The following is a 25653-nucleotide window of genomic DNA, read 5'->3' on the forward strand; positions in this document are numbered from 1 at the left end:
AAAGGTAAATAAACACCCTGAAATTGTACGAAACAAAATCTGTGTTTTTGCACATGTGAAATAATAGTATTCATTAGATTCTTAAAATATTCTGATATGAATGTCTATAAATCACATTATATACTTAAATCAATGAACTTTATTTGGTGTAATTACACCTCAATAGGAAAGTACTGAAAAAAATCTGTGACACAAAAGATTAGAAAATCTATAGATGCATTTCTATATAAAGATAGAAAATCTCTCTATCAAACTATATAGTGGGGTGCCTGCCTGGCTCAGCTAGAAGAGCATATGACTCTTTATCTTGGGGTTGTGAGTTTGAGCCTCATGTTTGGTGTAGAGATTGATAAAAAATATAGATTTAAAAAGAAAATAAATTATCACATAGAAAAGTTTTATTAATATTCATTAATATTTAGTGCTTTCCAATAATACTTAGATATTTTATAAGTGGTATTACTACAATATGCAAAGTTAATTTTTTAGAGTTATCCTTTTAGAATTATTACTCTTTTATTTAAAAAAATAAGTTTATTTTACTTATTTTAGGAGAGAAAGAGAGAGTGCAAGTGGGGGAGGGGCAGAGGGAGAGGGTGATAGAGAATCCCAAGCAGGTTCTGCACTGTCAGTGCAGAGCCTGACAGGGGGCTCAAACTCATGAATCGTGAGATCATGATCTGAGCAGAAATCAAGAGTTGGCTGCTTAACCGACTGAGTCAGATGCCCCAAGTTATTAATCTTTTAAATGATTAATCTCAAAATACTGAAGCACATAAAATTTGAAAAGTACTTATTTTATTGTCATGTACCTATAGACTAGCAACGTAGATCTATAGACTTGGTACTTTGAACAGGTGTTAATACACAGAATGTGGAAATGCAACTTTGTTATCAACACTCAAATCTTCCTTCAGAGATAGGATATCCCCTACCCTCTTCCACCAGCCAAGACCTGGAGGGACCTGACACTGCTATCCGCCTTGAGGGGCAGAAGGAAGCTGATTTCTGTTCTTTTTATTGTCTTACCACCTCCCGTTCACGCTAGCTGCTGTTTCTGACCCTTTCGGCTTTGAATGTGGAGGAGGGTAGGTGGAGTGGAAAGGAGAGAGAAGTACACAGTAAAAGAGCTGTAAGAGCTGGTGATTGATGCTGTTATAAGCAAGCTCTCGCTCTCTAGGAACAGCAGATGTTTAAAACTGACAGTTTCTCTTGCGGTAGAAATGTCATAAAATACAACATGCTCAGTCCAGTTTCATTTTCAGATAAACAACAAATAATGTTTTAGTATAAGTATGTATGAAAGGTTTCACAAAATATACTAGAAGAATTATTTGTATTTGAAATTCAAATTTAACTCCATGTGTCACATTTTTAGTTCTTAAATCTGGGAACCCTAAGACTCATGAGCATGTGTGAATTCTTTAGAAATCCTTTGCCAACTACAATTCCTAGGACTCGTGCCATGACCTGCCTTTGGCTTGTCACTTCTAACTTGGTCCCATATTGATTTTTCACTTTAGCACAGACTCCTCGGTAGACAGCCACTTACCTGTGTCAAAGTAAAAGTTGTACTAGATAAAGTTAATCAGGCAAAGACTTTATTCAAGACTACTGCAATAAAGGAGAGGGGTCAGAATTCAGTCTTTCCTTAATTCCTCTGAAACAAAGAGTGGTAGAGCTTTTGAGAGCTGAGGTGGGGGAATCACAAACTACTGTTTGCTAATTGGCCTTAGCCCCCTAAAAAATATAAGCTTCTTCCTATCTTCATCACAGAACGGGCCTAGAGTCAGGAAGAAGACTGTCTAAAGTTTAGTCAAACTGAGAGGAATGTTAAGGCTGTCTAGGTCACTTGACTAGAAAAAACTACTACTTGGGTAGAACCTAAAAATGACCCTAGACCAAATTTCTTTCCTGAGGGGTCTGTATCTAGTCCCTGGGAAATACTTCTACATTCCCTGCTCTACTGTCTGTGAGGGTATTGTTAGTTTTCAGTCTTCACGCGCTCCCATGTACGCACGCACGCACACATGCACACATACTCCCGAAGGCTGCTTTGGCTTTATTTCTCAGGTATAAACATATGGCTCTGTTGGTCCATGGTCTTCCTTTCCAAGTGATTTGGTTTTAGCTCCCCCCAAACACTGTCAATTGTGATGGGTGGGAGAATGTGAGGTGAGGACAAGATAGCTTTCTACAAAAACATTTCCTCAAAGTTGTGTCTCTAAAATCCTCTTTTTTTCTTCAAATGCTTGTTATATCAAGAACTCTTCCCAGTTAGATCTTGTTTTTAGATATGGCATCTCATTTTGTTTACAGCACTATATCTTGGTGCATGTGAAAGAGTTTATTTTTAATGTCCTGTTATGTTCATAACTTTGTCAGATATAAATATAATGTATGTATTAGCAACTACTTGATTTAAGATATATGGTAACTTACATATTTAATATCACATATTTTTTAGCATTTCTTGGCTTTTTGCACACAATCTTTAATTTCTCAAGATTAATTTCCTTGGCTCTAGATTTTGCTAGATCTTTTTTCAAACGGATCTGTTTTTAGGCCTACTTAGCAAATCCTGCATTAGTTCTCAGATGCCTAGAAAACTCTGTAATACTTAACACTCATTTGTATTAAAACATTCTCCTTGTTGCTCATGACACTATACTGCACTTTGACCATCTCCTCACCTGAACAACAGCTTCTTTGCAGACTGTTCTTTCAAACTATTCCACAATGCACATAGTTTCCAAGGCTCTGTCCTGGGTCAACTAGTTTGTCTGTGCTTTATCTAAACCTGATCCTCCTCCATTTTCTTATTCCCAGCACTTACACTCCCAGGCTTAGAAATTCAGCATCATTATCCACCTATCTCTTCTCAAACCATTGGTGGCTCCTGTCACCTCTTTCTTAGATCAAATCTAGCAACTTTCCTTCTGCTACCACTGCCCTTATTTAATTCTCATTACGCTTCAACTTAACTGTTGGCAATAGCTTCTTTCTAACTGGCCTCCCTGCCTATAGTTTCTATTAGCTGTCATTGCTATCACGTCAACTTTACTCAGGGGTAATCACCTCAGAGATTTGGTCAAAATCCTTCCCTAACTACAGAATAATTAATCTGCTTATGGAGTACACCAAGCCTTCCATGGTCTTATTTTTCAGTGCTTCCACACACACAGATCTACTGGTAAGCTTGAATTACACTTTCTTCTGTGGTTCTGCTTGTGTTCACACTGTTCTGTCTGGAATTCCCTTCCCCCAAATCCTAGCTATATAAAGCTTCCTTTCTATCAAGGCTCACCTTGAATACTCCCCAAATTTGAACTCCATTCATATTGTATCTACAAATGTTTTGGTACATGCTTTGTTTTTTTACTTCCAGTTACAGTTGTCATAAATGTTGGGTACAATTGGTAAAATAGCAAATCTGTTACTTTGGATGAGGGAGGTAAATTAACTTTAATTAGCAGAAACAGAATAGTCTAAATAAATGAATTCTAAGAAGACATTGGGGGATAGATGAATTAAGAGAGGAATTTGCTTGTGATTAGAAAACACAGTATGAGTTTCACCAGATGGAACACAATGTTTGTCAGATACTGAACTGCACACGCATCACTTTTTAATATATATATATATATATATATATATATATATATATATATATATATGTTACAAGGAGAAAAATAGATGCTAATCAAGTTAAACTACAATGTAGCTAGCTCTATACTGGAAGAAGTATAAATGAGAAATTTGGATGCAGCCAGGGCAGAAAAAATGGTTAAGATTACAAAGAAATGTACTTGGGTTTTAAATTAATAAAATATTTAGCATATAATTTGGCAACTATTTAGATGTTGCATGTCTGTTAGTTATACCATGATATGGTTTTAGACACTATTTCTTTATATTACTTTTATCTGTCCTACTTGGAGTCACTGATGTGTTCATTAATTCAACAAATATTTATTGACTGCCTACTACATGGCAGGTACCAGTCAACGAATATAGTAGTGAGAAAAACAGATAAAGACTTCATCCTCATGAAGCTTAGATTCTAGCTTCATGGAAGACAATCCCAAGCTAGAAGTTGGTAGAATTTATTCTTCTGATGTGGTTAATTTTTTCTTGGGTCCCTTGACCATTTTTCCTGACATTTGCTGCCACTAAGAAGCACTGAGCCTAATTTGAAATGTTAAAATTACATAAAAGGGAAATTCTAACAAAACCTGCCCCATCAACCCTTCCATACGATTCATTGTCAGATCTGAAAGATCTGTGTTTGATTCATCTTTGCATCACCCTATGGCATTACCAGTTTTGCACAGTATAGGCAAATTCTTAGACAAATACAGACATTAGACAAATACAAATATAGTGAAAATGATCATTTGTGGTAGTTTAGAAAAAAAAGAAACAGAAAAAAATTATAATCAAAATGGGATAAGGAAAGACTATAGAGATGGGGCTTTAACATTTATTTTGTGGTTAACCTTTTCACGTTATTGATAAATCCACAAAAAAATTTCTGTAAGAAAAAGTCTTTTATATATGGGTTCATATATGAATTAAATTATTTGGATCCATAATCAGGTTTCCTTATTCTGAGAAATAGTGAACTCATCAATAGAAGAAAAAAATTCAATTTGTTAAAAAAAAATGACTTCCATATTACTTTGCAGAGCATATCTATTGTATAATTCAGGCACACCTGCTTTTTCCCCCAGCTCACACACTCCTTGAATGTTTTTTTGTTTTTTGTTTGTTTGTTTTTTTAGAGCTGACAGATTTTACGAAACTTACGACAGGAAACAACAATTATGAACAATAAACATTTGCTATTGAATTGCTTTCTAACCATATTAATTTCCATTATCATCATGTTTAGTGGCTATGTTTGAAAACAGAACTGCCCTGAATGTGGAAAACAAGACTAATTGGGGTTAGGTAGAGTGTTTTCCTGCTGCTTCCAAAAGCCTCTTCAGGCAATGCTATTTGAACATACTCCAAATTTATTTTTCTTCCAATTATAAATGAAAAAAACACACAGCGTCTTTATACAGAAATATGTATTAAACATCTTACAAAATATGCCACACAGTAGTTAATTGGTGACTTCTCATCACAACACAGACATCTGTTATGTTTAAATGTCTTTAAAGATCATATGGGCTGATCTATCTAATTATATTAACTTTTATATGGTTAACAAAATTTAAAATAGGTTCTGACTCATGGGAAAAACCAATAAATTAACCAAGAAGGAGGATCTTTTAAATCCCTAAATTATATAATATTTAAAAAAAATAAAATTCAAATTGTCAAAGGAGAGAAACCAGAGTACCGAGTTTGAAGGGCCTTATGTTAAAAATGTGATGAATTTAATAGTTTTTACCAAATATATTTCAATAGTATGATTCAGGACCACAGTCAATTAATAGCAACAATACACTGAAATGTTATTCATGAGAGCACCATGGAATTCTTTATGATAAAGAAAACACAGAAGAGATTGAAATCTTTACCCTGAGCACAATGCAACTGAGAAGTACAATGTTATTCATTCTAAATAGAAATGGAACATCTTTGTCCATAGTATAAGTTATAATCCCCTTAGCCTTGTATCAAAGTCTTCTAGGATGGAACCCCAGACACTGACATATTAACATGTAAAGAAAGCTACAAGTGCAATAAGTCACAAATTATCCATATACAACTTTATTATAATTCCTGGTACTAAAAGAAACATAACATTGTCTGTTATTCTTTCTTTGTAAGAGAAATAGACTTGGTTTACTCAGTAGAAATTAAAAAATACTATTTTAATGCTTTTGCTGAATCTTTTACTATGTTCCCCAGAAAGAACATCATATAAATCCTATGGCTAAGTTTATGAAATGAAGATGAGACTAATGCAATGCAATTATTAATAAATATTTTGTTTTTACTTAAAAATAATAATTGCTTCTTTTATAATTCTAACTTTGTTAAATTCTGTGATTAAAAGGAATATCACTAGTTAGTCCATAGATCTGTCTTCCTAAAGTATTCATCACTAAAATATAATAAACCCAGCAAATAATATTCAAAAATACAAAAGGTATAATCATGTACATTATTCCAAAGTTATAAAATTAAGTTCCAAGACCCATGAAATAGACTTACATACTATACACATGATTTGTGAGAAACTCCAATGTCTTAAAGATTTATATACACTTGACCATTGAACAACTCGGGTATTAGGGGTGGCCACCACCCTCCTGCCTGCCCTGCACAGTAAAAAATCTGAGTATAACTTCTGACTCCCCCCAACCTTAACTAATACCATACTGTTGGTTGGAAGCCTTACTGATAGCATTAATAGTTGATTAACACATAATTTGCATGTTATATGTACTATATTCTAAATTCTTACAATGAAGTAAGCTACAGAAAGAAAGATGTTATTAAGAAAATCATAAGGAAGAGAAAATACATGTACAGAACTATACTGTAAAAAATCTACATATGAGTGGACCCATGTAGTTCAAGTCTGTGTCGCTTAAGGGTCAACTGTATTATTTTCCTGTTTAAAAAGACTGAAATAGTTTCCCATTGCTAGAACCATAAGCAACATTTTTGTTTGACACACAAGATCATTTTTCACTTACCTTCCAAGACTACATAATTCTCAAAATACCCAAATGTTACTATCCACACTATCCTACTCTGAATTTTGAACATTCATTATTCAGTTTCACTGCCTTCTTTGCTTATTGGTCTTTGCCTCTTCTTGAATCATTTTAGTGATTTTTTTTCAAAAAAATCATATCTTTCACAGACCTACTCAACACATTGCCATTGATTTATATAAACACTATGATAAAAAAATTTAATGTATACTTTGTGGTTATGTCTTTTTTTTTTTTTTTAAATCTCTAATGTGTATTTTTTCTCCCTCCACCCCCAGATTAACCTTGCCCAGTTTCTGATGGCAGAGCAAGTGAGCCAGAGTCTGGGCTCCTGTGGTGCTTCAATTAGAGTGGTTTTACTGTTCTATAGAAGATTATGAGTATTAGTTAGTTAAATATGTTTGAAAATCATTAACCTAAGGCAAGATACTCAGGACTTCACAGGTAAAGCTACAATTAAGCTGCCAGTCCCCATGACCCACCCCTCTACTTGCTCTTATCAGGGATGGGGAAATCAGGCCCGAGAATACAATTAATGCTATTTAAATATGACCATATGACAGACATCAGGATGCTAATTTATTAATTCAAAAACATAACTGTAATACGGATTAGAATACTGACATTTTTATGATTACCATATTTGTTCCCACAGCCATGATACATTGGAAGAAAAATCATAATCAGTAAGTCATTGATGATCATGGGAACTGAGAATCCAGAGCATTAGAGAAATTACAAAAAATAGAAATTTTGGCAAATAATATAAAAACCAAACACATTTAAAAATGATCCACTTCATTACTCAGGAAAATACAAATTTCAATTACTATTGGAAACATATTTTTACAGTCTTCAGATAGCAAAAATTAAAAAGTATAATAATTTCAAGTGTTGGGGAAGATGTGTTAGAGTCACTGGAACTGTTACATATTACTGGGGCAAGTAAAATTTGGCGCAAACATATCGGAAAACTATTTGGCAATGTCTGCTACTAATTAAGAAGTGCATAAATCGGCAGTCAATTGCTCTTCAAGATTTTAAGAATCTCTTGTATATTTACTGAAGGAGGCATACATGAGAATATTTGGAAGGGTATAACTTATAAAATAAATGAACACAAAGAAAGTCCAAATTTTCATCAATAGAATGTTGAGAGTATAAATTGTGACAGGGGCATATAAATGAATACTATACAACAGTGAAATGTGTTACTCCTACAATACCAACATGGCTGGGGGTACTTGGGTGACTCAGTCATTTAAATGTCCAATTCTTGGTTTCGGCTCAAGTCATGATCTCACAGTTCCTGAGTTCGAGCCCTGCTTCAGGCTCCATGCTGACAATGCAGAGCCTGCTTGGGATTCTCTCTCTCTCCCTCTCTCTGTGCCTTCCCATCACCTCTCTCCCTCTCCCTGTCTTTCAAAATCAGCACACTAAAAAAAAACAAAAACAAAAACAAAAAAAAAAACTACCAACATGGGTGAACTTGCAAAAGAATACATATAGTTGATATTATTTATATAAAGCATTTAAAATAAATAAAACAATACTATAAGGATGATAAAGACAAATTCACTACAGTGTTTATTCCTGAAATGGTAAACTGGGTTACAAAGAGGCTTAAAATGTATTGGTAATGATTTGCTTCGTACACTGGGTAGTGGTAGGTAAATGGTGTTATGTTATTATTTATATATTTTTGGAAGAATTATAATGTTAAAGTCACCAGTAATCATGGTAATTAGAACAGATAAAATTAGTGAAATAACACTTATAAGGCTATAATGATAAGATATTTCCACTGCCTTAGTCCTTTCTAATTTGGCTTCTATCCTTCTTGCTGTACAAAAGCAGCACTCACTAAAATTATCATTGAGTTCAATGTCTTCAGTAAGACTTAAAAGTTTAGGTAGGTACAGTGATTTATTTTATTTTTAAAGTTTATTTATTTATTTTGAGAGAGACAGAGACAGCTCAAGTGGAGGAGGGGCAGAGGGAGAGGAGACAGAAAATCCCAAGCAGGCTCTGCACGGTTGGCATGGAGCCTGACGCTGGGTTCAAACTCATGAAACCGTGAGACCATGACCTAAGCTGAAACCAAGAGTCAGACACTTAACCAACTGAGCCACCCAGATGCTCCAGACATGGTGATTTATATCTCATGCCCATAATATTTTTGCTTTCAGACTGCCTAGTACAGAAGGTCTCTGAGGATGAGTCTTTGACAATGACAATATACATGCTTAATTAAGCAGGATTACAATGTTGCCTGACATTTCAGATGTGATCACTTTAGTAGACCAAATAAACACAATTTTCTGGCACTTGGTATATAAGCATCATCTCAGCAAAGCCTCTATCTCTATTCTAACAAGCAGAGAAATCTAGTAATAGTTTGCGTTTACCTGGCAAAGATAACATCATACCTCCACAGTCTTACAACTATTCTCCAACACTGTACCACAATTTAATCTATGAGGAGGTTTTTTGTTTTACTTTCCCATAAAATACTTTATCTATTCAATGATTTACTATGTTGATGCTACTGCTGATAACATGGGTGGATAGTACCCAGAAAATAGAAAGTATCTGGATGCTTTGGTAGGTTATATGAGTGCTTAAGGATGGGGGAATATATTCCCATGAAAATTGAGGGGACTGCCACAAAATTCTTGTGTGTTCCTTCATGTAGAGCATATAGAATATCTCTGTCCAGAGGAAAACAACAGGTGGCTGAGAAATAACCTGTAACCACAAAGAAAGCTGAGGATAAATTTGACTCACTGAAATAAATCGTAGAGAATTTGAAAGAATTTGTATCTTTTTATGTATTGTTTTGTTTCAACCCAAGTAATATATTCAAATTATTGGTTTATATAGAATATTTCTTCATTTTAATTTCCTTTTTTTAAATTTATATTTGTGAGAGAGAAAGAGAGGGAGAGAGAGCGTGCGTGCACACACGAGTTGGAAAGGGGCAGAGAAAGAGGGAGACACAGAATTGGAAGCAGGCTCCAGGCTATGAGCTGTCAGCACAGAGCCTGAAGTGGGGCTCGAATTCACTAACCCTGAGATCATGACCAGAGTCAAAGTCGGAAATTTAACCGATTAAGCCACCCAGGCGCCTGTGCCTTTTAATTTCCTAATTCTGGAATAATTTTCCTTATTCTGGAAGTACTTCCTTTTCAAGTTACTTTTGTGTGTATTTCTTGCTGGTAAACCCTCTCAGTTTTTTTGTTTTTGTTTTTGTTTTTTCCTTGAAGATATATTTGTTTGGACCATATTACCAAAGTTTAGCTGTGCAAATATTTGTAAATTGACATGCAGTTTCTCTCTGCAGTTTTCAAGGTCATTATTTCTCTTGATTGGATTCCATTGTTGATGTTTAGTTATGCTACACCTTCTCTTTCTAGTCATCATATTTTCTAACTTCTCTTGCATTTTTGCATTGTCTCTCTGTGTTAAAATATTCAGATCTAACTTCTCGCACTTAATTCTTTTCTCAGCTATATCTAATATGCTATTCCATTCATCTATTTCATTGCTAGTGATTACATATTTCATTTCATTGTTTGGAATTTTGTGATAGTCTCTTGTTACCTTGCTTATTTTTAAATTCCCTTATTTTTTTATTACTGAAGGTTGACATTATAGTTAATTCTCTTTTTTTTCAAATTTTTATTATTGAAGCATATATAGTATTATATTAGTTTCAGGTGCACAACATAGTGATTTGACAATTCTGTACATTACACAATGCTCACCACAATAAGTGTAGTTACCATCTGTCACCATACAAAGTTATTACAATATTATTGACTATATTCCCTATTGTGTGTGTTTCACCCCTGTGACTTATTTATTTTGTATCTGGAAGTTTGTACCTCTTAATTTAATTCCCTCTTGTATTTTCTTCAGCATTTTAAATAGGGTAATTTTATTTCTGTATTTAATGAATCTAATATCCAAAATCCTTGGGGCTGTAATGCTGCTGCTTTTTTTTTCCTGCAGCATTTTGCTTGAGGTAGTCTGCTTTAGCTGATATTCTTTTTTTTATTATGCAGTTTTTTAAAATTAATATTTATTGCTGAGAATGTATAGAGACCCAATTTTATGGAATTTGAGTTTGCAAAAGTGGCTTTGCTTTTGCTTCTTCGAAATATACTGAGGCTTTCAAATTGAGGTAGTTTTATATTAATTTCTACTTTGGAATTTCCTCAACCAAATTTGCAGTATAAATTAGAACTGAGGTCAGCAGGGCTGTAGAAGATTCTTGGGGAGGGCGTTACTTACATACCTGTAGTGAGAGTGGCTAAACAGCAGGTTTTCTTGTCTTTCTTTGCTGGTAGTTTTTTTTTTTTTTTTTTTTTTACCCCCCCCCCCCCACCTTACCACTGAATCTGAAGTCTTAAAGGTCTAAACTTTATGAAGAATTCAGTTTCAACCCTTGATTTTGCTTAGACACAGAGATCTTTCTTTTCCTTGTGTCTCATACTAACCTTAAAAGCCTTTATCTTTAGTATCTGAAAATAGCAAATGCTGTGGTTTTACTATTTGTCACACATTTTTTGTAAATCTCTTTCTGATTTTTGGCCCTAAGTGTTTCCTTTATTTTCTGAACTTGTAATGATCGTACAAAGTCACCTATGCATTTAAAAGAATGTTTTTTATTTTGTCTAACATTTTAATTGATTTTTAGTAGGAATGTTTCTCAGAATATCTCATGTGCCTACTGCTACAAATAGAAGCTTACAGTCATCATCTTTGCTATCAAGTAGATTATACGAAACCTTAAGAATAGTACCATCTCACACAATTAGACCTGCACAGAGACCTACACTACAAGTTCCTTGAGAGCACAGAGGAATCAAAAGCTATAAAGGAATTGGGGAGCCTGGGTGGCTCAGTCGGTTGAGCAACTGACTCTCGGTTTTGGCTAAGGTCATGATCTAATGATTTAATGGGTTTGAGCCCTGTATCAGGCTCTGTGTTGACAGTACGGACCTTGCTTGGGATTCTCTCTGCCTCCCTCTCTCACACTGTCTCAGTCTCTCTCAAAATAAATAAATAAACTTAATTTATTTTTAAAAAGCTATAAAGGAATCAAATTCTATAAAGGAATTTATAGAACATATACATTTTCTTCTCAGTATTTCTCAACTACATATATTCACAAATGCATGCAAGTACATAAAAGCAAAAGAAAAACAAACAGAACAAAACAGAAACCACAAGTTAGACATAAAAAAAGATATTTTCTATTATCTGTTATATATTTTATCTCCAAGAATATGAGAAACATACAATGTTTAGATAATTTGTGCTAAATGTATAGTATAATATTATTCTTTATGTTTTATAAATAATGACTGCTTAGGTTTGTTTTTTCTTTTAATATCCATTTTTGAGGGAGAGAGACAGAGAGAGAGAGAGAGAGAGAGAGAGAGAGAGAGAGAGAGAGATTGCGCAAGCGAGCAGGGGAAAGACAGAGTGAGAGAGGCAGACACAATCCAAATCAGGCTCAGGCTCTGAGCTGTCAGCACAGAGCCCAATGCAGGGCTTGAAGCCATGAACCGTGAGATCATGACCTGAGTTGAAGTCAGACACTCAACCGACTGAGCCACCCAGGCGCTCCAATAATGACTGTTTAAATTGAACCTTAAATTCCTAAGTTTTTCAAAAGTGTGTATAGAACACTCAGTGATTTGCTAGAAAAACTTTGGAAGCAAATCGCAAATCATTGAAAAGTAAGTAGCTATCACTTAAAGGGTGAATTTTAGTATACCTTTCCTATTATCAAAATGATGAATTTGATAACACTGGTAATTCACAGAAATACCTTAAATTACAATTTAAAAAATGCTTTCCATACGGCAAAACCAAGGCGATTGACCTGCCAATTACAAAGTATTAGTTATATCAAATATAACTGTTTAATCTGTTCATTAAATCTGTTTTAATCTGTTCATTAAAAATAGCGATTGCTTGTGATTAGACTATAGTTTCATGAAGAATACATGTTTCATATATATTTACTACATCAAGTACTAATACCAGCATAGACTTAATGTGTTTTATTTTTAGAATAGACTATAAGCAAAGAAGAACCTAAAATTGTGCATAACTTTTAAAATGATATAAAAATTCTTGCATATTTGAATCACATTATTATGATTATCATAATGATTACTTTGGGGACTGTAAAAACATTACCAAATTGAAATAATATTAATTTAATATTGTAATATAATTTAATATTGATTAAAATGAATTCACATAATTAGAGATAAGTTATCTTTTTTAGTCTTTAACATACACCTCTCAGAAATAAAAATATCTCTTTTTTTGCATAGATTTAAAATATCCATAGTGATTTTTTTTTTTCAATCTATAATTTACTAGGTTAGTAGAGGGCAGGGCATTTATGCATAATTTAAAAATCGCTGTGTAACAGACAAAATTTGAAATACGGTGTAAAAGAGAGGAAATGTGGTAGTCAGTAAAAAAAAAAAAACAAAGGTGGCCTAGATGATGCCATGACAATAGAAACAGTTTGAAACCTGGATGGTGACCGAATAGGCTGGTTTAATTAGATCAATCTCCTGGAAGCAGAATACACTGAAAGATGGTGGTCATGGAAGAAAAATATTTCCCATCCTATGGGAAAATTGTAAGCTAGATGAATAATTTATCAGTAAACAAAAACACAAGGCTATGACTTAACATGAACATTATTGTTAAAAATCATGTAATAAATGACTTAAAAACCCTTAAATGAGATGAGATTTAAACACTCATTTAAAAAATATTTCAAATCAACTGTGCTCAAGACACAGTGAGGATCTAAGATATAGATGTTGTTCCTTATTTCAATGAGTTTCTACTCTGAGAAAATTAGTCAATTAATTGATTATTTCATTCAGCAAATAATGAGCTTATTATACCATGAGAAAGAGGTAAGAGTGTGAGAAAGGGGAATAATGGAACAGTCTGCTAAGTATACAGAGAAAAGTCTAAAGTTCACTTGGTCAAGAGCACAAAATGTGTGAAGGGGAGTAATAGGAAATAGGCTGAGAGGGGGTAAGAGGAGGATCGTTAGAGGGCTGGTACTCCAGGATAAAGAGACTGAACTTCATTCTGCAGCCACGGACATTAAATGTTTATGAGCAGAGAAGCAGCAAAATTAGAATTGTCCTTCAGGAATACTAAGCTCCCCAGCAATGTACAGAGAGCTTGAATTAAGAAGAGTAAAAAGTTGTAAATTCAGATTAAAAGCTGTAACAGTAGTTCAGGTGGTGAAAGTGAGAATCAAATCAAGGATTCTAGCAATAGCAAAAGAGGGGAGGGAATAGATGGGAAATACATTCTGAACTAGGAGGAACAGGACTTGACAATGGGTAGACTGTGGGTTAAAGTGAAATGAGATCTCAATGTTTCAAGTCTGAGTGACCTGGGTAATGGAGGTGAGGAGGAAACCCTGAAGGATGAGGAGGTTAGCAGTGGGAGGTTGATGAAGCCAGTATGACTTTGTGGTACAAATGAAATATCTGCGTAGAAATAACCAGCAGATGATGGAAGATACATATGTGTGTGCTCCCACACATGTGCAGACATGCATATGCAGCAATACAGGAAGAAAATAAGACACCATTCTAATTTTCTGCTTTACTGCTTTAGTAATTAGAACCTTTCCTCAGGCTACAGGTACATTGTAAATGGGGATGAACTGAATTTAGTGATAACCAGTTGACTTAGTTAAGCCTTTCGGGGATCTCTTAATACAGTAGGCAATCCAAAGCCTCTGTTTTTTACAAGAGCTTAGTAGCCAACCACCAATTTCTATTCTTTCAAAAAATGGTGATCATGTCTCCAAGAAAGTACATACGTTCTAGGTAAACTCAGTCATCTCTCTTTCACAGTTTTTTTTTCTCTAAAGAAAAATACAATATTTTCCAAACTGTTGCTAGTCCAGAACATTTCTGCTAGTGTCGTCCATTTTAACATTGTCACACTGATTTGTTTTGGTAGTCATGACCAACAACAGTTTAATTTTTAAATCATTCTATGTATAAGCTGTATATATTGCCTCTTGTTTGTATTACAGGCTTAGATAGAAAAATATGATCAACATCTATATTCAGTTCACCAGTATAGATAGTTTGATATATCTTAGACAGTCAATGACCTGAGGGGTGAGGGAGAAAAAGAGGAAAATAGAAGAGGGAAGGGGGAGGGGAAGAGAAGAAGTAAGGAGGGAAGGAGAGGGAGAATATGAAGACTCCAAATCACCCTTTAATACTGGTTAGCTTTTATTGAGAACTGCTAAGTGCAGGTAATGGTTTCAAAATTACTATTATTATCTCTGTTTGTTTGTTTAAAGAGAAGACAGCTGAGACCTTTAAGCTTCTTTAAAAGGAAAGCACTTTTCTGAATGTTGCACAGTTAGAAATATATGCCATTGAAGACTGACTCTGATGCTTATTAATTCTAAAACTGAATTTCTTAAACATACTTCCTGATTCTCAGAAGGTTATGGAAGACTGATGTACACACAGAGGTTCTATCATTGCCTGCCATTTCTCCTCCTCACTAACCCTGTAGCCTTGAAGACCCTTTCCCTTGAACCCCAGCAACCCTATGACATTCCTTTCATACTATTCTAACAGTAATAACGTCTAACATGTTTTCAGCTCTCACGTAGTGTGAAAACTGTGTTAAGAATGATTTTTACATGGATAATGTATTTTAATCCTCAATACAGCCCTATCACTATTCCCTTTACAAATGAGGAATCAGTGACTTGGAAAGATTAATTTATGCAAGGTCACACAGCTAGGAAATGTCAACCTAGTCCCTGTAACTTCAGAGGCCCTCTTCTTAATCTCTAAAACATACATAATAGATATTATTGCTAATGCATTCAGCAAAGCCTTTACATTGGTCCTTTTATGTATATAGGTAGTATAAACTGTTTTGTACATTCCAGTTTCTTTTTAAAAAATTAAAAATTTATTTATTTTTGAGGGTGTGGAGAGAGAGAGAGAGAGAGAGAGAGAGAGACAGACAGAGACAGAGAATCCCAAGCAGGCTCCTTGCTGTCAAGCACAGAGCCACACACAGGGCTCAATCCCACCAACCAGGAGATCATGACCTGAGCCGAAATCAAGAGTCAGAAGCTTAACTAACTGAGCCACTCAGGCGCCCCAGCGTACTTTCCCAGTTTTGAATACACAGTAGCTACCTCTGTAAACATTGCCTATTAGCCTGTCATTTTACATCTTTCTTCTTCAACTTTAAGCCTATGACCCATTTTTACTAATACATCACAGGAACAAAGCATTTTTTTCCTCCTGATTCTAGTACTACCTGGAACTTAATTATTATTCTAAGTCTCTCACTTTCTTCAACCCTCCTTTATTCTTCATCATTCAATCCTTTGTCCCATTCATTGGTCCCTCCTATTATTCCTTTAATTTCTTTAATAACTTGCAAAGGCATTTTCAAGAATTAGATATCTATAAAATATGAAAATAATTTTCAGTCTACTGTAGTCATTCTGAGATCACTAATGCAATACCAATTATATAATTAGGAAGTTACCTGAAGCATTGAAAATAATCACAAATTTTTAAGAAATTAAGGAATAAATTACTACAAACAGTAAGGAATTATGACAATAACTACATGAGCATACTATTTCACTGGTTGAAATGCTTCAAATGCAGTACGAACTTGGACAAATGAAGGTCAAATTCCAAAGATAAGCCTAAAAAGATTCAGTAGTTTAGTTCAATAAGCTCAAAAGTGGAGAAAAGTACATTAGAAAGTCCATGATGAATTGCCACCACTTACTTGCCTGATCTTTTTATCTGTGGCCCATATGACAGCACAGACTCATTCAGCTAAACCGCTTTGATTCTGGCTAAGAACTATGAGTAGAAAAACACTTGAATATATGGGAAATTGTTGGGTTCAAGTGTGGGGCAAGCAATTGGTATGAAAATAAGAAAGTTTAAAAGTTCATATTGTAAACCAATTTTCCCTCTCCTATTAAAAACTAGTGGGATAGAAAACTGCTCCCAAAGAAACCTCTTTGAAATCACAGCTAGAGATTGCAAACATACTGTTTAGCTGGTAGGCTCACTTTGTCTTCTTTCTACAGCTGGATATAGACTTCTGTTGGATTAAAGATAAAAATACATCATAAAGTGCTACACAGTATGAAGCTGGTGATTAATAGTATTTTGTGCACATAGAATCTCAAGAATCTTTTTTTAAAAAGTAAGCATGGAGGAAATATAAAGGCTTTCTCATTCTCTCCTTTTTTTATACTTTACCTCACATCAACAATACAGGCAATGGGGATAAAGAATGAAGTAGAATATTAAATATACATATATTTAATACTTAGTACTTAGACATACTCTTAGATTACTGCATACTGACCTTTGATGATAGTCAGATTTCTTATACAAGGCACTGGATCAATGGTGTGAGTCATGTATAATAACCAGTGGTGGATGATTCATTCTGTGTGTGTGTGTGTGTGTGTGTGTGTGTGTGTGTGTGTGTAGATCAGGAATTCAAGTTTAGACATACGATTGTGCTACCTAAAGAGGCATCCAAGTGAAGATTAGATTATATTTATTGACTATATGAGCCTGAAGTTCAGAGGTATGGTCCATTCTGAAGACATACATTTTGTAAGTAAAGGAATACTGCTAGTTGAACCTGAACAAGGGGAGTGGAGGAGATTTCTTGGGGAAAATGAGTAGATTAAGAAAATGAAGTTTAAAATAAAGACTTAAGTACCCCTGAGAAGGGAGAGTAAATAGCAAAAAAGATTGAACAAAGACAGCTGAAGTGGCATGCATCACAAGGCAGTGTGGCATTCTAGAACGCCCCCCCCCCCCAAAAAAAAAATCTTTAAGTAACAGAGAATACTTAATTGTATAAAAAGCTGCTTCAGCCCATGTTATGGCAGGAGTAGTAAGTAAAGAGTTAGAAATACCAAATTAGAACCACTAAATGAATGTTTTCTTAGAAAAAGGGAGAAGAGTCATAGGGCCATAGCTGCATAGTAATGGGATTCTTGGGATTTTATTAAATGGGAAAGACTAAAGTAGTTTAAATACTATTGAGAGGGTCTAGTTAAATGGAAGATATTGAGGAAAAAGGAAAGTGGATATTGCATAGTCTCTATAAAGGGGAGAAGGAATTAAATCTGCATTCTTTAGATTTTTTAGTTGCAAAAAGCACAGTTCACTTCATTAGTGTAAGCAGAATTCAAGAACTGCACCTGGTTGTACAGGCTCTGTCCTGTTTGTGGCCTAGTTGCAAGGCACTTGGAAATTTGAGTCATGTGTTCAGAGGCAAGTCTTATAACATGAGATCTTATAAAACATCAAAAGGATAATAAAAAAGATGATAGACACCCACAATAGGAGAAATATCTACCACAAGAGCCAACACCTAGGTGGAAGAATTGGCCTTAGTTAAGAACTTAGACATTCCTTCTACGGTAATAAAGAAAAGAAAGAACTAAAGGGTGATGATCCAGAAGTCAGTTTTGACAGATGCCATCTGAGGGAAGTAATTTTTCTCAGAAAAGTAGGACACAAATTCATCCTCTGAGACAGAAGAGAATAGTGAAGGCCTGAAGTATGAGTATGTGCAGAAGATTTAAAATAATCGTTGTGGAGATGGAAGTTAAAGAAACAGACATAATGCTTGTGAGCTTGTGGAGATGGTTCAGTGTAGTTTTCTGGCCATGAATTTACAGTGGTACCAATTTTCCAAAATAGATGACTTTATTTTCAAAGAATACTCAGGGCACCTGGGTGGTTCAGTTGGGTAAGCGTCCACCTTTGGCTAAGGTCATGATCTCAAGGTTCGTGGGTACAAACCCACCATAAGGCTCTGTGCTGTCAGATTCTCTGTTTCCCTCTCTCTCTGCCCTTCCCTCACTGGTGCGCTCGCTCTCTCTGTCTGTCTGTCTGTCTCTCTCTCTCTCTCTCTCTCTCTCTCAAAAATAAACATAAAAAAAAGGAATAATCAGAGGCCTGGATGACAACATGGAGAAAAAGATAACCAGGCTTACCCAGGTTTGAAATCTGCTTGGAAGTCCTATAAAATAGTAGAGAAGAATGGGAAGTTAAAGACACTACAAAGATATCTATTATAGATCTATAAATGGCAAATAAGTTCTCATAGCCATATACTGCCACTGGCTAATGTTATAGTATAAAACCTTACACATACTTCAACCGTTAGTATCTTCACATAAGGACAGATATTTATCTCAATTATATATTCTGTATGATTTGAGTTGGCTTATTATTTCAGCCTATTAAGGTTTCTTGGCTTTAATTCTGTCGTCCCTCATATTCACTTTTCTTCTAGGCTTTACTTCACCAGGAAATTTTAGAAACGAACTACATCTCCATCCAACTGTTGGAGAAGTTGAATAGGGCAGGGCAAATTATATGGCTCTGTAATATGGTATGAAGATTTTTACCCAAATGCTTAGATATGTGGGTTTTAGTAATCTTCTTTGCAGTGACAGAGTCATAGAATTTTATGGCTGTCCCACCCTCCACTGACTCCCCCAGATTCTTTCAAGGCTGAGCAAGCTGATGCTTAAGGAGGTTAAATGATTTTCCCAAAGTGATCAATTAAGTGGTAAAAGTTCAGTATCAGAACTTAAGTTTTCTGACAATCCACCCTGGGATTGGTAGCTCTTTACACACTACTTTTTCTTTCCTTTATATGGAGCACATTGTTTTCAAATTCAAAGGTTTTCTACATAGTAAGAAATTTGTTATTTTCTATTAATGAACACAGAGTAAAATTATTTTGTCTTCAGACAAACTGATTCTCCACTTTTTAGCAATTCTTCTTGTTATAACCATTACTATGAATGAGGTCCCAGGGAGAATGTTACATTCACATCATCTGTCCTAGTCAGGAGATAAATACTGCATTGGTAACATGACAGTGCAAATGAGAATTAAGCTGAATTTTGAGGTCTGTAATTATGAAGTAAATTTTGATTCTGTCTGTTCCTTAGGGCTATGTTGATCAGAAACTACAAACTGTCTTTGTAGCTACTGATGGATTAAAAAGTGAGTAGTTGCTCACAATCAACATACAAACTGTAAGTCAGTATACAAAGTACATTTGAAAATATTTTCCAAGATGCAAGTTTTATTATAAACAGTATTATAATAAGTTAGAAACTTTTATAAGAGTAAATCTCTCTCTTTTTTTTTTCATTGGGAACAAATTAGAATTTAGATTTAAGAATGTTTTCACACTCATTTAGTCACTGTAGCACTATAGCATAGGCTTTGAAAGCCCTTTGAGGTTTGAATTTCAAATCCGTCACTTAATAGCCACTATAGTCAGAGAGGATTATCTAGTCTTTTTAGCTTCAGTTTACTCATTTGTAAAATGAGCAAAGTACTACCTGCTTCATTAGGTTGTGAGAAGTAAATAACCATATAATATTTTTAAAGGATAAAGAACAAGCCCTATTTTGTAGTATTCACTCAGTAAATGGGAGATAGAATTTTTGAGTTCCTAGAATAAAAAGGAATGGAGAGAAAAATCCTACACGTGAAATCTCTTCTTTTTGGATGAGGTTAGTTTTGATTAAAAATTTCACAATAGTAAGCATCTGTAGATGTATCAGATAGAATTTTGGTGTTGTAACTTATATTATTAAAATGTTATAATGATCATATTCTTTTTTTATCAACTAACTGTGAAGATAGTTTCTTATAGTCTTGTTTAAAAATGACTATAAAATTGCTAACATTAATCTACATCAGGAGTTGGCAAGTGGGTCAAATCGGAATGCTTCCTGTTTTTGTAAGTAAAATTTTATTGCAGTCAGGCCCATTCATTTATATATTGTCAATGTCTGCTTTCATGCTACAGTGACAAGCCTGTATGGTCTGCAAAGCCTAAAATATTTACTTTCTGGCCCTTTGCATAAAATGTTTTCTGACTTCTGTTCTACTTGACTAAAACCCTTAAGGCTGTAAAGAAAGAAGGTGTAAATACTCCTAAAATTTCTCTATAAGATACCATAAACTACATTTGGAAAAATATTGAAATAATGTGTAAAATTGTGGACTTTACTAAAAGAGCTATTGCAATTATTGAAATGTTCCCTGGTCTATTTTTCAAACTTCTGCTATTATAACTTTTTTTCTAAAAGAACTATTTCTAGTATTTCTTTTATTAGTTTTACTTTCATTAGTTTCATTCTCTAAAATGCCTCTCTAAATTTAAAAACATACTACCCCAATATTTAAACACTGTTCCTCCACAGAATACTTGTTATAAGCATGAAAATTTTTGTAGATTTATCATAAAAAGGAACTTAGATAATAAAAAAATAGGCAGTGAGATAGCAATCACTTGTTTAATAAATGCTTAACATGCATATATCAAGTGACAGAATTATTCTCATTAAGATATAAGATTTTTACATAATCATACCATGTGCATATTCTATCCATTGAATTTTATTTTTTAATATGATTTACAGAATTTATTTTTATGTTACTGCATTGGTTTTCCTTAATACTTCAAGCTATATTCCCACATATAGAAGAAATGTGAAAAAGCTTATGGTCACTTGAGCTTTTCATCCTTATAATGCTAATATCTTATTTTAAGACTATTTTCTCTGAAGTACCTATTTTACCAGATATGTTTACATGATATAAAAATAATTAGTTTAATCATAAAACTTTATCAACAAAATTAGAGTAATTTGGCTTATGATAGATATACCACTTGACTGACTGAATTTTCTGCATTTTCCTGATGGCAATTTTGATACTAAAGATATAGGTATAATCACTAAAAATCACACAAAAATCTGCCAAGACTATCAACTTGCTAAGTTACATTCGTTTTAACTAATGGAAGAATATAGAGATAATACAATAAATTAACATGTGACCTAATTTTGCCAAACAAATGCTTAAAAATATTTATTTTGAAGTAAAGTTTCATTAATTAAACTGTGTCTAATAAACATTTATGAAGTTCACACCCATGCCAGTAACTGGAAATGCAAAAATATTTTTTTCTGAAGAAACTCATTGTATAGTAAAACATACTAGAGCAAACGATATATACACAGGGATAATTTGCTGTCCATATTTTTATTTCTAAGGGAAAAGGTTGCACAGAAGTAAAACCGATTATAAAGGGCCTTCTAGAGGGCACAGCATAAGCAAAGCAACAGAGGTGTGTGGAAATGCATGGGCTAACCACAGTCTTGCATTCACACCATCTCACAATATTTTCTTATTTCCCATGGTAGTTTCACAGCTTTCCTTCTTGGACTATTACAGAATTGACCTTTTTCCATGATTAACTTTTTAATACCCAAATTTACTTTGAACTTGGTTTCCACTTAACAAAAAACACTTAACAAAATAAAAATCTCATTAATGCTTTAACATTATATCTGGACCTGATCACATTTATCACCATTAATGTGTTCGGTCATTTTTTCAAATCTCATATCCTTCTTAGATAACAAAGCAAGTAACAACCAAAACAACAATTAAAATCTTACTGATAATGGCTTCTTCAAACTACTTTTGAGATCTTCCTCTATGTTTAAATGAAATCAAATAAAAGGTAATAGTGAAGGAAAAGATAACACAGATCAAAATTCTTTAGAAGTGCTACATAATTGTCACTAAAACATTATTTCCTGGTGGATTTCTTTGATTGGAAGCCTTTGTATGGAAACTGGTATTTATTTATTTTCAATCTAGAAATAGAAATGGGATTCAGGATAATATATAACAGTGCTACCAAGGCAGCAATTTTTGCATACTATCGAGTGGAAGGTACTATAATAGGCATTTTATAATTTATATTACATTTAGCCATCTACGTCTACGAGCATATTAGTTTTCCATTGTGCACAATAAATCACCACAGATCTAGGGACATAGAATAAGACAAATGTATTGTTTTGTAATTTCTATCACCTGGGTCCTCTGCTCAGGGTTTCACCGGAAGGAAATAAAAGTGTGGGCAGGTACTTACTATCAGCTTTCAGGGTCCTCTTTTAAGCTCACTGGTTGTTGGCAAATTCATTTCTTTTAGGAAGTCGTTGTGACATCCTTTTTTTTTTTCTTACTGGGTATCCCTGAGGAACTGCTCTCATTTCCTAGAGGCCACCTGTGGTTCCTTGCCATGTGGCCCCCATGTGATAAGCAGATCATAACATAGATGTTTGCTTTCCTCTAGACCTTCAGGGGTGTATCTCTCCAGCTTCTCCTTTTAGTCAATTAAAATAATCATGGGGTGACAATGCCATCACTTTTTGCCTTATAACCTAACCTTATCAAGAAATGACTGTCTTATATTTACAGGTTCTATTTACACTCAAGGGAAGGGGATCATACAGGGCAGGGACCCAGGGGCAGGAATCCTGGGAACCAACTTAAAATTCTGCCCACCACAATGATGTACATCTTATTTCCATTTAATGGATTAGGAATTTAGTATGTAGAAAGGCTTAGTGACTTGCCTAAATTTATACTGCTACCATGTGGCAGGGCTAGCAGCTGTCTAATTTAAAAGACAGGGCTCATAACCATTATGCTTAGCATCCTCTTTAGGCCTAATGGTACAGTACTCAAATTTTCCTTAATGTAGTTAATCCACTTTTTTAGTTTCAATTCTCAAGTCTGTACAGAAGACTTTCAAGTTTATATCTCTAATCCTGGTGCCTTGCTCGAGCTATAGACCCCTATCACTTAGCATTTTCTGCAATTTTATAATTTTATGACCCAGTTCCAATTTGACTCATCTAAAAGCAATTTCAAGAAATTACCCCTCCTAAAGTCCCAATTTCTATTAGGTGCATCACTATTTTTCTTGTCTGTATTGCCATTTGTGTATCTCCCTCTACTTTGCTGCGCTGTGGACTAATCAAAGGCTAATATCCCAGTACCTATCAGAGCGTGTCTGTGGACAGGGCTCAGTTAATGCCCATTTTTGTTTGGCAGCCAGGGTTACTCAGTAACCAATTCTTTCATTTCTTAATTTGAAATATGTGTGATATCCATCTGCTTTGCTTTATTCTCACTGGCATTACATTTGGTAATGATAATGTGAGATTTGCCCTTTTTTGGGGGTAATCATCCTCTTGTAGTCATTTAGTAAATATATTAGCTGTTTTCCAAATGCTGTAAATATGCATAACTTTTACTCTGTGTGAGGTAGTATTTCAAATACATTTCGTTTACTTAAAGAAACAGAATCCAATAGTAAAAACAAATAAAAACAAATCATAGAAATGTTGCCAATAACCTAAAAATAGAAAATATACTTTAAGTATTAATCTACTATTAAATATACAGAACCTATTTTCATAACATAAGCATTTTTTTTCCCACAGAAGAATGCTGGCTTAAAAAAAAGTTGCGTATGGATTATAAGTTAAAAAAGTAATGTCTCAGCTATGTAGTTCTGAATTTCTGAGTACCTACAGGACTTTTTGAGTTAATGTATGAGTAAGTACTTCTAATAGGAATAAGCATTTTATGGTACTTAGGAAGAACATTGGAGAGTGACTAACATGGTGGAGTCTGGAGCCCGGTTACCTGAGTTTTCATCTCAGTGTCTCCAGTTAACTGTTTGTGTGACGCTGGATAAGGTACTTAACCTCTTCTGTATCTTGGCTTTTTTTTTTTCTAAGTAACAACAACAATAATAACAACAACACCCATCTCATAGCTATGTTAGAAGAATGAAAGGAACTAATATTTATTTATTTATTTATTTATTTATCTATCTATTTATTTATTAAAAGGAATTAATATTTCAAGAATTTAGGAAGTTGTCTGGTCCATTGTAATCATTATATAAGCAAACAAGTAAATTAGTGGAATATTTTGGATATTCTAAAGATTAATTCTTCCTAGACCATGCAAATATGGTTCTAGTTTAGGGATCTTCAAAAATACCCATTCAAAAGCATTCCGTTCGGGTGCCTGGGTGGCTCAGTCCATTAAGCATCTGACTCTCGGTCTCAGATCAGGTCATGATCTCACAGTTTGGTTTGTGAGATTGAGCTCTGCATGATTGAGAGCTCTGCACTGACAGCAGAGAGCCTTCTTGGGATTCTCTCTTCCTCTCTCTCTGCCCCTCCCCCATTTGTGCAGTCTCTCTCAGAATACATAAAAATTTTTAAAAATATTAGAAAAATCATTCCACTTATGATGTGAAATGTAGAAAATTTTATTAATAATTACTCAGGGCACACAACAGAGATGTTTATAGCACATTTTTTTAGAAATAGAGAAAACAAGGTCTCATACTATTATAATATCATGTTACAATTACTATGTTGCCTTTTATTATTATTATTAGTTATTATTATTATTATTATTATTAATTATCCCATACCAGGTCCAACTTTCATTAGGGAACAAATTCCCTGAATTGCTTTATCTTAGTAGATATATTTTAAAATAATTTTGTTACAGTAGTTAAATTTCTTTAAACATGAAGCCCAGTTAAACATAGCAGAAGATATCTTCCTGTACACAGGAAGAGAGACTGTGGCACAGGAAGTGAGACACAGACTTGATCTGAACCTTTTAGCAACCTTGGGTTAGGAGAGAGACAGCTTTATCGTTCTTAACTGCCAACTCTGTGCTTGATGTGAGTTGGCTATTTTTTCAGATTAAATCAAAAGGCAAAAATTGGGCCATAAATCCTATGGAGTTCTGTTCTGGGAAATATACTAGGAAACAAAGTGAGACGGCAGCCTGAGTGTTGCCTCTAGGGCTTGGCAAAAACAAACAACAAGATATAAATACGAAATTAAAATTGATACAATTAAGTTACAGAGTGATTGCAGTCTCAAGATCCCCATTCAAAGATTGTGCCTTTGGTTTAAAAGTTACCCAGAGCAAAGTCT

The 25653-nt window shown here is 34.2% G+C and overlaps 1 protein-coding gene across 1 annotated transcript in view; it reads right to left on the reverse strand.

The window, feature by feature from the left end:
- The window catches only part of LOC131515417 (protein eyes shut homolog), a 779912-nt gene that overhangs the window by 309583 nt on the left and 444676 nt on the right, over positions 1-25653 (reverse strand). The window lies entirely within an intron of this gene.

Source organism: Neofelis nebulosa, chromosome 6 (assembly GCF_028018385.1).
Source record: "Neofelis nebulosa isolate mNeoNeb1 chromosome 6, mNeoNeb1.pri, whole genome shotgun sequence".
NCBI classification, from domain to species: Eukaryota; Metazoa; Chordata; class Mammalia; order Carnivora; family Felidae; genus Neofelis; species Neofelis nebulosa.